This window comes from Delphinapterus leucas, unplaced genomic scaffold (assembly GCF_059928025.1).
Source record: "Delphinapterus leucas isolate spDelLeu-1000000601 "Yukka" unplaced genomic scaffold, BTC_Dleu_Yukka2 spDelLeu_asBTCV2_sq49, whole genome shotgun sequence".
Classification (NCBI taxonomy): Eukaryota; Metazoa; Chordata; class Mammalia; order Artiodactyla; family Monodontidae; genus Delphinapterus; species Delphinapterus leucas.
Genome location: NW_028322258.1, coordinates 592,759 through 605,956, shown reverse-complemented (window position 1 = coordinate 605,956; position 13,198 = coordinate 592,759). Strand labels below are relative to the sequence as shown.

The following is a 13,198-nucleotide window of genomic DNA, read 5'->3' as shown; positions in this document are numbered from 1 at the left end:
CACTGATTCCTCTTAGTGTATTTTTTATTTCAGTTCTTCAGCTCTGTTTGGCAGTTCTTTATATTTTCTAACTCTGTTAAAAATTCTCACTGTTTTCACCCATTCTTCTCCTGAGTTCAGTGAGCATCTTTGTGATGATTACCCTGAACTCTTTATCAGATAGATTGCTTTCCTCCACTTAATTCGTTACCTGAGGTTTTATCTTTTCCTTAATTTGGAACATTGTTTGCTCATTTTGCCTAATTCTCTGTATTTATTTGTATATGTTAAGTAGATTGGTTACATTTCCCAATCTTGGAGAATTGGCCTTATGTAGGAGATGTCCAAAGGGCCCAGCAGCACACTCCCCTCTGGTCACCAGAGCCGTTTGCTCTAGGGATGCCCCATATGTGGGCTTGTGCACCCCTCAGTTGTGGTGGACTGACTACTGTGGGTGAACTGGTAGGCAGAACTGGTTCCAAGCCCAGATGGCTGTAAGTCTGTGCCTTATGTGGTGGCAGAGAGCCCTCTGGGAGTGCAGGGTAGGCTTCTCACATGGCTGGCTGTACATTACAGGGAGTCCCGGGGTGGCTGCTGGCCCACTGGAGGGCAGAGCCAGATCCCTGTTTAGCTGGCTACACAGCCCAGGTGGCTCAAGGCTGGTGCCAGCCTGCTGATGTCAGGTCCTTGTGTGGCTGTCTGCATGGCTCAGGAGTTTTAGGGCTGATACCAACACTAGTGATGAATGAGCCTCCAGAGCTAAGAAAGTAGAGGGAGGATTCCAGAATGGCACTTACCAGAACCACTGTTATAGTAGTAGAATGAGTTTCTCAAAATGGCTGCCACTAGTATCTCTGTTCCCAGAGGGATTCCCAGTTGCCTCCTGCCTCTCCAGGAGGCCCTCCAAGATGAAATGAATCTAACCTAGGCTCATTTTAAACTACTCCATCTCTGCCAGGACACAGAGTGTATGAGATTTTGTGCATATCCTTTAAAAGCAGTCTCTCTGTTTCCTATTGCCTGCCTGCTCTCCCAAACATAAGCTCCACTGGTTTTCAAAGCCAGACTTTCTGAGAGCACATCTTCCCAGAACAGGGCGAGCCTGATGTGGAACTCGGACACCTCACTCTTTGAGGAGGACCTCTACAATTGTGATATTCCTCCTCTCTGTGGGTTGCTTACCCTGGGGTTGTAGGACCTGACTATATTGTGTCTCTGCCCCTTACCCATATCACTGTGGTTCCTTCTTCATGTATGATTGTGAAAGGTCTTTTCTGTTAGTCTTCAGGTTATTATCATAGATAATTGCTTTGTAAGTAGTTGTAATTTTGATGTGTCTGTGGGAGGAGATGAGTTCAGGGTCTTTCTCCACCATTTTGGCTACCACCTGTCTTTACTGAATTATTTTATTAGTTATGAGTCTTTTGATGGAGTCTTTAGAGTTTTCTATATATAATATCATCTGCAAATAGTGAGTTTTACTTCTTCCTTTCCAATTTGGATGCCTTTTACTTGCCTAGTTGCACTGCCTAACACTTCTTAATACTATGTTGAATAGAAGTGATGAAACTCACTCTTTGTCGTATGGTTTAGAAAGAATTCAGACAACTTGCATAAACCCAGTGTATGTTGTAGCAGGTATCTGGATTGGAGGTCAGCTAACCTGGTTGCACAAATGTGAGAAAGAGTAACATACTCTACTAGTATAAATGGCAAGTGAAAGCCTAAGCCAAGGGCCAGAATAGAGACTCAAATTATTAGTAGTGCTAATGGGATCTAAGTTCAGATAAAGTTCAGATCCTAGTGGTTTCTTTTTTAATGACTAAGATACCTTTTCATGAGGTGCACCAACTCTGGATACTTCAGAAATCGGTGTATTGGATACAGGGGCTGATGTTTAAAGTTAATATCTCAAAAGATTTTTCAATTAAAAGATAGCATAAAGAGGCAATATATACAAGAGGAACCCAGGACCAGTGCAATGAGAATATGTAATTTTATCCTTGTATCCTTGGCATAAGAAATGGCCTGAACACCATAGGAAAGAGATGAACAGTCTTTTTATAGAGACAGATTAGATTTTAAATTGATTAAAGTGGTATTTATTTATAAATATACGGTGTTATTTTAGTTGTATGATAGTGAATTAACTTTAAGCCTATTTTCCCCCACCAGCAGTGGGAATGAACTTTGGGGAAAAATTGCTTAGTTTTAAATAAATACGTTACCCAAGGTTATATGTATTTTCTCAATCTACTTTAGAGACCTCTTCTCTGGTCTTTACTTCTCCTCATACTATATACCCATCTGGTTAAGATTTACCCCTACTCTATGTACTACCAGCATTGAGATAGTCATCTGCCCTACATTCCTTCACTGAATCTTATACCACTATCATAAAACTTTTAAAATGTTACATAGTTAAGCTGATTTATATAATGAAGTAGTGAGAGATTCAACAAATTCTCTGCTTACCAAGTAAATAAGGCAAATGAAGCAAATGCCAAAATCAGGAATTGAGGGGTGGGGGGTATCAGTACTAATGTTACATAAATTGGAGGATTTTTGTCAATAACATTTTGCCAAAAAATTAGATGAAAGAAAGTAGATGAAAGAAATATAGAACAATGCAAATTACAAAACTGATGAAAGAACTTAAATAGACCTATTAAAAGTAAAAAGAATCAATTTTTTGTTTTTATTTTTTGTTTTTTTTTTACAGAAGGCTGAAAGCAGATGGTCTTTCTGTTGAGTTCTACCAAAAGCACAAACAGAATCCTTCACATATTCTTTAGAAAATAGAGGAGGAAAATGTTTTCCAATTCATTCCTCAAAGCCAGTATTAATCTGATACCAAAAACTAGACAAAGATATTACACAAATTATTGATCAGTATCTCATGAGCATGGACACAAGTATTCTCAAAGTAAGAACAAATAATTCAGCAATATATAAAAGGTTAAACAGCATGATCAAACAGTTTAGTCCAGGAATGCAAATTAACATCTGAAAATTAATGCAATACTTTACATTAATAGGATAAACATAAAAACCACACAATCATTTCAATAGATGCAACAAAAGAAATTGACAAAATCCACATCCATTAATGATAAACATTCTCACCAAATGAAGACTAGAAATCAACTCCCTAAACCCAATAAAGAAAAAAACCTACCATAAACATACAGTTTACATGAAACTTAACGGTAAAAACTTGAATGCGTTTTCTTGAAGACTTTTCACTACTTCTACTCTACAGTGTCCTAGAAATTTGATCAAATGAAATAAGGAAGGAAATCAAAAAGAGAGAAATTAAGAAAGAAATTAATGTTACCTGCTTGAGAAAATAAGTAATCCTGTCTTTATTGTCAAACTGCATGATTCTTGATGTAGGAAATCCAAAGGAATTCACAACAAAACTAAGAACTGAAACAATTTGAGGAATGTTTCATGGTGAAAATCAATACAAAATTGCTTCTACATGCTAGCAATAAACAACCTGAAAAGAAAATTAAAACAGTTTCATTCACCATAGCATTGAGAGAATAAATGAACTTCCTATAGATATGTTGTAAGGTTCAGTCTCATCAATTCCATAACTCCTTTACATAAAGCAAATAGTGTCTGGTACCTATACTAGCAATAATGGTTGAATCTGTAAAAATACCTTCTCATGAACATGATCAACCTAAACATTACGAGCTTGAGGTTCTGTGAGTGAGGGTTATAGGATTTTTCTTCATCTGGAATCTGATGTGTGGGCAGCCTGTCTGAACGTTATGAGGAAGCCTTCAAGCTTATACTCCTTCCCATTCATCCAGGATAGAGTTCAATTATAGTAAAGAAAAGAAAAAAAAAAGATGCTATCGATTATAATTGACTAATCTGATGTAGAAATATTTAGGGTTACCAGAACAAAGGAAGAATGAAGACAATACAAACATACACACACAAAATGATCCTAAAGGAACCAATTAATTTATAGAGAAAAGGTAATAAAAAACTATGATTATATATTCTAGTTTTTTTACACTTTAGTAGAAGCTGTATCTGTGAGAATTTCACCTGTGTTATGAACTTGCTCTGCTTACTCAATTTAGGGATCTGGAGCCGATGGTTCTGGAAGTAATTTAATTTAGTTTTTTCCCCAAGGTTCCACTGTCCATATCCCATTTTCACTGAGTATGCATAGATAAGTGTTCACACACACATGCTAGCACACATACATAACTTAAACTCATACTGTTGTAAGACAGCAAAAGAGAATTATAATTATTTACTTTCCTTTCCAAAATTGGGAATATTGTAGAAATTCACAATTGTTTTCCATGTGCATGTTTAGATATGTAAATTAGTTATTCTTGGAAATAGTGCAACAATAACCAGGAACGAAAACCCTGTTTTTTTCTTTGCTCACTAAATTTGAAGCTTAACATGATTTTTTTTTTTTTTCCTCTGCGGTACGTGGGCCTCCCACTGTTGTGGCCTCTCCTGTCGCGGAGCACAGGCTCCGGACGTGCAGGCTCAGCGGCCATGGCTCACGGGCCCAGCTGCTCCGCGGCATGTGGGATCCTCCCCGACCGGGACACGAACCCGTGTCCCCCGCATCGGCAGGCGGACTCTCAATCACTGCGCCACCAGGGAAACCCTTAACATGATATTTATTGATTGACCACTGGTGTACACTTTGTCCAATGATGACCCTACTGACTTTTTAATACCTAATTTTAGAAGGATATGCTGTAACCTAATTCACTCTGAACTATGTACTTGCAACACATTTCCAGAAGTGCTACCCAGGACATCTTAATAAAAATTACAAAGAATTCAGAATAAAATAACAATTTAAATAAGACAGCTAGCAAAGACAGAAAATACCAATACAGTATAAGGATTTGGGGTACTGACAAATTGTAGAAGTAATATATTAGGAATCAGGAAGGATTAAACCCTAAGCTGCTAGAAGTATTTGCCTCTAATGAAGAAACATTTTCATTTACAGTGGGAAATAGCACTTTCTATAACAAAAAAAATTGAGGTCTAAAAACTCTGACATATAGAGCTAATTTTTTGACCTTTAAAGAAAAAGAAATTGTAGAGACATCCCAGCTGGAGGAAGAAAAAAATCTCAAACACTAGATTTGGGCTTCTCATATATACCATTCAAAGCACAGAGAAAATGAACCCAGTTTTACAGCTGTTGAAAGAATAAATGTGTTGCCTACAAAAAACAAGTCATTTTTGCTCAAATACTGACACAACGTTTAGAAATTCTAAAACTGCAGAAACTAAGTACAGCAGCATTTTTTGTTCTCCTTAGCAGAATGCAGACAATCTAAGATAAAGTCAGGAATGCGTGAACTTTGAAACAGTGGTGTAAATACCATATTCATTTAATTATAGAAAAATCAAAGTTATATTTTAAAAATATAAACATTATAGGCATAATAATACAAAATATGAAACAACACTAACAGATTTGCAGATAAGTGGTAGTGAATTATTATATTTCTAATTGTCCCATTTTTCATATTAAAGAATTAAGTATCTGATTAAATTTTAAATATAATTCAAAACCATAATAAAAGAGAACTCTATTTTTCATATTTTGATATTTTAGAAGAGACTAATGATGCCAAGAAAAAAATGTTACTTAATTTTACTCTTTTTTTAGTTGATTTTGTTTGGTAGTTAAATTCTCCTTTTGATTTTTATCAAATCTGGATATATATGTTGGGAAATCTATTGACCTACACATACTTTAAGAAATATTTAACATTACTATTCTGTCTTCTAGGCCCCTGTGGAATTTCCTCTATGAAAGAAGTAATCCTGCTTTTGTCTACTCTATTAATTATGCTAGTTTATATTATAGGACAGCCACTTTTTACACTGGAATGTTTCAGACACATTGGCCCTGGAGTAAAAAGATGAGCTATAGGCTTCCTTCTCCCTTCTGGGAAAGGCATCTGTCATCGATAAAATTTAAGTACTTTCTTCAAAGGCTATAAATTTAAGCTTTTACTGAGGTCTGCTGATAAAATAATTTTCTCTGTTTAAAAAAAAACTCATAAGATTTTAAATTTTATTTTAAGACATTTTTCTTTTCAGTTGAGGTTTTTGGTCTAGGCCTCAGAAGACATGTTGTTCTTGGCATGTTTTTACTACTTACTAACTTTATAATAATGGATATGTCTAACCTTTCTGAATCTCAAGTATTTACCCAATAGGTAAAAATAAAATAGTTATCTATTCTCTCATCCAGAGTGGCTGTAAGGGTGAAATGAATATTGAAACACTGGGATACAAAATGCTTTTGATTTTTCTCATATCTCACTGAGATTTTATTCTCATCCTTCCCTGATAAGCCCTTCCCATCTTTAAGACACCCCCCACCTATTAAGTTCAGCATCTCCCAGAATTCAGTCCGCACCTCCTTTCTCTTCTCTCCTTTCTCCATTTAAGGCCCTTGTTGCAATATCTCCTCAGTCTACCCCAGATATGTTGCTATCCCTCAAACATCTAATGTGGAAGTCTCCTCCCTGCACTCCCTGCAATCATACATCTAACTGTCTTGGATGTTGAAGAGACATCATGAACTTAACCTGTATGTACTTTCCCAGTGTTTCCTAACTCAGTAAATGGCACTGTCATTTTTCAAGCTGCTCACACCTCAAAACTTGGAGTTATTGTCATCTTTTTCTCATGTCTTAGCATAGCCTATTAGCAAATCTTGTTTCATTAAATTTTACAATAAATTTTAAATCTAATTCTTTCTCCACATGTCATATCCTACCAACCTAGCCACCCAAAGCATCTCATGCAGGCTTGAGCAATAACCTTTTAATTGATCTCCATGCTCCCACTTCAGTTCTTTACAATCAATCAGTTTTTCACACAACCAGAATGCATCTTTTCAAATGTCAATTAGATCATGTTATTCTCCTCCTTAGTCCTGCCTCCCAAACTTCCAGCACACTGGGAATAAAAAGTCCTTCCTATTGACTACTGCACCCTACGTAATCTAGTTTCTCATCCTTTAACTCTCCCACTGGGTTACTTTTCTCCAGACTAACCAGCCATCTTGCAGCTCCGTAAACAGACAAGGCATGCCCTGTCATTAGAGTCGTTGCATTTGTTCTTCAGAGTGCTGAAAATAGTCTACTCTAGGACACTCCCATAGTATTCCTCCTTAGTTACATGTCTCTTAACCTCTCACCTCTTCAGAGAGATCTTCCCTTTATCACCTCACCTAAAAATATACCCTTCTGTATAACCTTATCCTGCTTAGTAGATAAAACTTTAATAACTAGTGTTCACTCTTCCATGTTTGCAATATCTTTATCTTGAGAGAGATTATGGATGGGAAGAGAGGGAGAGGAACTAAAAGAAAATGTGGGAATAAAACCGGGATATTGGGACTGCATCTTGTACAGAGGACAAATCAACCAGGAGTCGGATCAGAGGATTTTCATAGTTTCCTTGCATAAATTCTGTTTAAAGCTACAGTTATATAACCTTTTGCATTGATGAAAGAGTTGACAATGTTTACTGGCATACATACAATGTTTCAAAAGACAGTGATAATGCTAAACAGTTACTTTATTAGACACATAGGCTGCTGAATTGGTATAACTTCTATGGTTATATTACAAAGTACAAGTTATATTTATTGAAAATATGTATTATATTTCATTTGCAGTTTGTTTTTGGTCTCGGTCATAAACTCTTTAGTTTCTGGGGAAAAACATGAATAAAAAAATTTTTTACATTATACTATGCCAACAGACCCAATTTTCAAAAAACAGGATTATCATAGTATCTAATCACAAATCAAAGCAATTAGTATAGTATATATAGTGGTATAATAGTATACTATATAATATATAGTATATATATGTAATATAGCATATTACAGGATACATAAATTAGAATCATTAAGATATTGAAATAGCATGTGCAATTACTGTTATGATAAGTACATGAAAAATCATTCTCAGATAAAATAGCTTACTGTATACTCATGGCATAGTCCATGAGTTGACTAATTGACTTAAATAGCCATGTGCCTAAACACGCAAAATCACAATGACCACAATCTAACATGGTCAAAAGCATTAGTTTATTTTTGTTTTCAGATTTTTTTGGTTTATAACATTATATAAGTTTCATGTGCACGATATTATATTTTAACCTCTGTATAAATTACAATGTGCTCACCACCAACGATTTAGTCTCCATCCCTTCCCATACAGTTGACCCCCTTTACCCATTCACCTTCCCCCTACCACCTTTTCCTCTGGTAACCACTACTTTGTTCTCGGTATCTGTTTTTGTTTTGGTTTGTTTTTTTTTTTAAGAACAAATTTCACTTATGAGTGAAATCATGTGGTATTTATCTTTCTTCATCTGACTTACTTCATTTAGCCTGAGGCCTATCCATGTTGTCACAAATGGCAAGATTTCATCTTTCTTATGGCTGAGTAGTGTTACATTGTGTATATATACCACATGTATTTTATCCATTCATCTGTCACCCACTTAGGTTGTTTTCACATCTTGGCTATTGTAAATAGTGCTGCAATGAACGTAAGAGTGCATATTTTTTTTGAATTTGTGTTCTTGTGTTATTTGGATAAATAACCAGAAGTGAAAGAGCTGGGTAACATGGTGGCTCTAAATTTTGTGAGGAAACTCCCCAGTGTTTTTTATAGCGGCTGCACCAATTTACATTCCCACCAGCAGTGTATGAGGATTAACTTTTCTCCACATCTTCTCCAACACTGTTATTTCTGGCCTTTTTGATAATAGTCATTCTCAAGGGGGTAAGGGGATATTTCATTGTGGTTTTGATTTGAGTTTCCCTAAAAATTTGTGATGTCCAGCATCTGTAGGGTTGGCCACCTGTATGTCTTCTTTGGAAAAATATCTATGCAGTTTCTCTACCCATTAAAAAAATGTTTTTGGTATGTGTTATTTATATATTTAGGCTATCAAGTCCCTTTCAGATATGATTTGCAAATATCTTTTCCCAAATATCTTTTAATTAGGTTGTCGATTCATTTTGTTGATGGTTTTCTTTGCTGTGCACAAGCTTTTCAGTTTGTAGTCCCATTTATTTATTTTTGCTTTTGTTTTCCTTGCCAGAGAAGACATACCCGGAATGATATTGCTAGATCAATGTCATAGTGTACTGCCTAAGTTTTCTTCTAGGAGCTTTATGGTTACAGGTCTTACATTCAAGTCTTTAATTCACTTTGAGTTAAATTTTTTGTGTAGTATGGGATAGTGGTCCATTTCCATTCTTTTGAACATGGCTGTCCAGCTTTCCCAATCATTTATTAAAGAGACTATCGTTTCTCCTTGTGTGTATTTTGCTCCTTTGTTATAAGTTGTTCATATATATATCTAGGTTTATTTCTGGGCCCTCAATTCTGTTTCACTGATCTATGTGTCTGCCAATACCATGCTCTTTTGATTAGTATAACTCTGTAATATAATTTGAAATCAGGGTGTGTTATACCTCTGGCTTTTTTTCCCTCAGGATTGCTTTGACTATTTGGGTTCTCTTGTGGTTCCATATAAATTTTAAGTTTTTTTGTTCTGGTTCTGTGAAAGTTGTCTTTGAAATTTGATAGGGATTGTATTGAATCTATATATTGCTTTAGGTAATATGAACATTTTAACAATATTCTTCTAATCCATGAGCATGATATATCTTTACATTTCTTTGTGTCATCTTCAGTTTCTTTCAGCAATGTCTTATAGTTTTCTGTGTACAGGTCTTTTACCTCCTTGGTTATATTTACTCCAAGGTATTCTTTTTGTTGCAATTGTAAATGGGATTGTTAACTTCCTTCTGCTGGTTTATTAGTGTATAGAAATGAAACAGGTATTAGTATATTGGTTTCTTTACCCTGAAACTTTACTGTATTTGTGTATTATTTCTGATAGTATTTTTGGTGGAGTCTTTAAAGTTTTCTATATATAAAATCATGTCACTTGCAAATAGTGACAGTTCAACTTTCTGACTGAAATGCCCTTTATTTTTCTTGCCTAATTGCTCTGGTTAGGACTTCCAATACTATGTTTAATGAAAGTGGCAAGAGTGGGCATTCTTGTCTTGTTCCTGATCTTGGATGGATAGCTTTCAGTTTTGCACTAAGTGTGATGTTGGCTGTGTGTTTTTCATATATGACCTTTATTATGTTAAGTTCCTTTTATACCCATTTTATTGAGTATCATAAATGGGCATTTGAATCTGGTCAAATGCTTTTTCTGCATCGGTTGAAGTGATATTGTTTTTATCCTTAATTTTGTTAATGTGGTGTAACATGTTGATTGACTTTGCAGATGTTGAACTATCCTTGCATCCCTGGGATAAATCCCATTTGATCATGGTGTATGATCCTTTTAATGTATTGCTGAATTCTGTTTTCCTATACTTTACTGAGGATGTTTATACCTATGTCATACAAGCTATTGGCCTGCAATGTGTGTGCGTGTGTGTGTGTTCAATTGCACTCTGATCTTTATTATTTCCTTCCTTCTACTGACTTTGGGCTTCATTTGTTCTTCTCTTTCTAGTTCCTTTAGGTGTAAGGTAAGATTGTTTGAGATTTTTCTTGTTTCTTGAGGTTGGTCTGTATTACAATAAACTTCCATCTTAGTACTGCTGTTGATGCATCCTATAGATTTTGATGTCATATTTTCATTTGTCTTCAGGTATTTTTTTATTTCTCCTTTGATTTTTTTCTTAACCCAATAGTTGTTCAGTCTCCACCTATTTGTGACTTTTCCAGTTTTCTTCCTGTAGGTGATTTTTAGTTTCATTTCATTATGATCTGAAAACATGCTTTATATAATTTGTCTTCTTTGTTTTGTGTTCCAGCATATGATCTATCCTTGATAATGTTCCATGTGCACTTGAGAAGAATGTGTATTCTATTACATTTGGATGAAATTTTCTGTATAAATCTCTTAAAACTATCTGATCTAATCTTTCATTTAAGGCCACTGTTTTCTGTGGACCTTCCATCTGGATGATCCATCCATTGATGTAAGTGGGTTGCAAAAAGTCCCCTACAATTAGTGTGTCACTGTCAATTTCTCCCTTTATTTCTGTTAATAATTGCTTTATATATTTTAGTGCTTTTGTGTTTGGTGCATATATATTAACTGTTATATCTTCTTGATGAATTGTCTCCTTTCTTATTATATAATGTTCATCTTTGTCTCTTGTTACCTTGTTTGGCTTGAAGTCTATCTTGTCTAATGAGTATGGCTACACTCACTTTATTTTGACTGCCATTTGCTTGGAGTGCTATCTTTCATCCATTAAATGTGAGCCTATGTTTTTCTTTAGAGCTGGTGTGAGTCTCTTGGAAGCAACATATAATTGGGTCTTTTTTTAATCCATTCAGTCACTCTGTGTCTTTTGATTGGCTAATTCACTCCCTTTACATTTCGGGTGATTATTGATAGATGAGGTCGTAGTACTTCATTTTATCTTCTGGTTGCTCTATATCTGCATTGTCCATTTTTCCTTGTGTTTGTCTGCCATTTAGTTTGATGGTTTTCTATGATTTTTCTCAGTTTTTTTCAACTGATTTTTCTGTTTCCTCTTATGTTTCATGTCTCTTCTCTAGATTTATGTTTTGTGGTTACCATGAGATTTGTATAAAACCTCTCATAGACAAGATGGTATCAGCAGAAAATAACTATTTTATCTTCATTTGCCATAACAATTCCCATGTTTTTCCTCTTCCTTTATAGTTTTATCAAATTATCAAACTATTAAACTATTTCTTTAAATATACTGTTACTTTCTCCCTCTCTTTTCCTTCTGGCTATCCATTATTCTAATATTGCTCTTCCTAACAGAGTAGGATAGTTTTCATAGAGCTCACAAATTTTCTCTTCTATATGGTCTGCTTTATTTCCAGTGCTTTTTAATGCATTCTTCCATCTCATTGAGTTCTCCAGCTCCAGAATTTATTTGGTTATTTTTAGAGTTTCAATATCTTTAGTAAAGTATTTCTTCTGTTCATTAATTTTATTCCTGAGCTCATTGAACTGCCTTTCTGAGTTTTCTTGTAGCTCTTTGAGTTTCCATATGACAGCTATTTTGAATTCTTGGTTAGTTAGATCATCATATTCCATGACTTTGTTTGGTTTCTGGAGAATTGTCATTTTCCTTTTGTAATACCATGTTATTGTGGCTCTTCCTGCTTGATGAGTTGTTCCTCTGCTGGCACATTTGAAGTAGCAATCACCTTTCTTCTTAGGGTAAACCTTTTTTTTTTTTTTTTTTTTTTTTTTTTGGTGCGGTACGTGGGCCTCTCACTGTTGTGGCCTCTCCCGTTGCGGAGCACAGGCTCCGGACATGCAGGCTCAGTGGCCATGGCTCACGGGCCTAGCCGCTCCACAGCATGTGGGATCTTCCTGGACCGGGGCACGAACCTGTGTCCCCTGCATCAGCAGGCAGACTCTCAACCACTGTGCCACCAGGGAAGCCTTTTTTTTTTTTAATTCTAAGAATTTATCATGCTAGTAATTAGAGGTCTTTCTTTTGTTTTTCAGTAGGCAGCAGTATAGCACAAATTAAGTTTGTCTTACCTGAGTTGCCTCTGGCCATATTTCAGAATGGGTACTTTCCACCACCTACCATCTTTGTCAGAGGTGTTGCCTGGAACCCTTGTCACTGCTTATACCTCTGAAATCATATTGTCTTGCTGCTGCTAGTGTTACTGGTGTTGCCACCTGGGGCACCGGGATGGTGGACACCTTCACTCCATCTGGAGTCTCCTGGGTAACAGGCTCCACCACTGCAAGAAAAGGGAGAATGTGGAGGGAAAGCCAGGGCAGGGGTGTCTCTGCTTTGACCAAGGTTGTCAGGTTTGTGGGTGCCACCACTGCAGATGGGGGAGGTTGGATTTGCAGGTGCCTCAAGGGATGAGACTGCAGATCCCACTGCCATCTGGTTCCCTGTGACCACAAATACCCCTGCAGCCAGGAGGCCAGTGTTGTGTATGCTCCCTCCCCTGATGCTTCCTGGTTCTCTGGAGCTGTAGGTTCAGCTGCTGCAAATGGGGGTCCAAGATTACAGGCACTGCATCTGTTGTTTCCCTGGTTTTGCCTCCTATCTTCTAGTCCACCCACATTTTAGGTGTACAGATATATGGAATTCTCTGCTGCCCATGCATGTTGGACAAAG

General features: G+C 36.2%; 1 protein-coding gene across 1 annotated transcript in view; it reads left to right on the top strand.

Annotated features, from left to right (window-relative positions):
- LOC149743930 (uncharacterized) overlaps positions 1-13,198 on the top strand; it is a 213,828-nt gene that overhangs the window by 137,053 nt on the left and 63,577 nt on the right. The gene's annotated exons all lie outside the window — the stretch shown is intronic.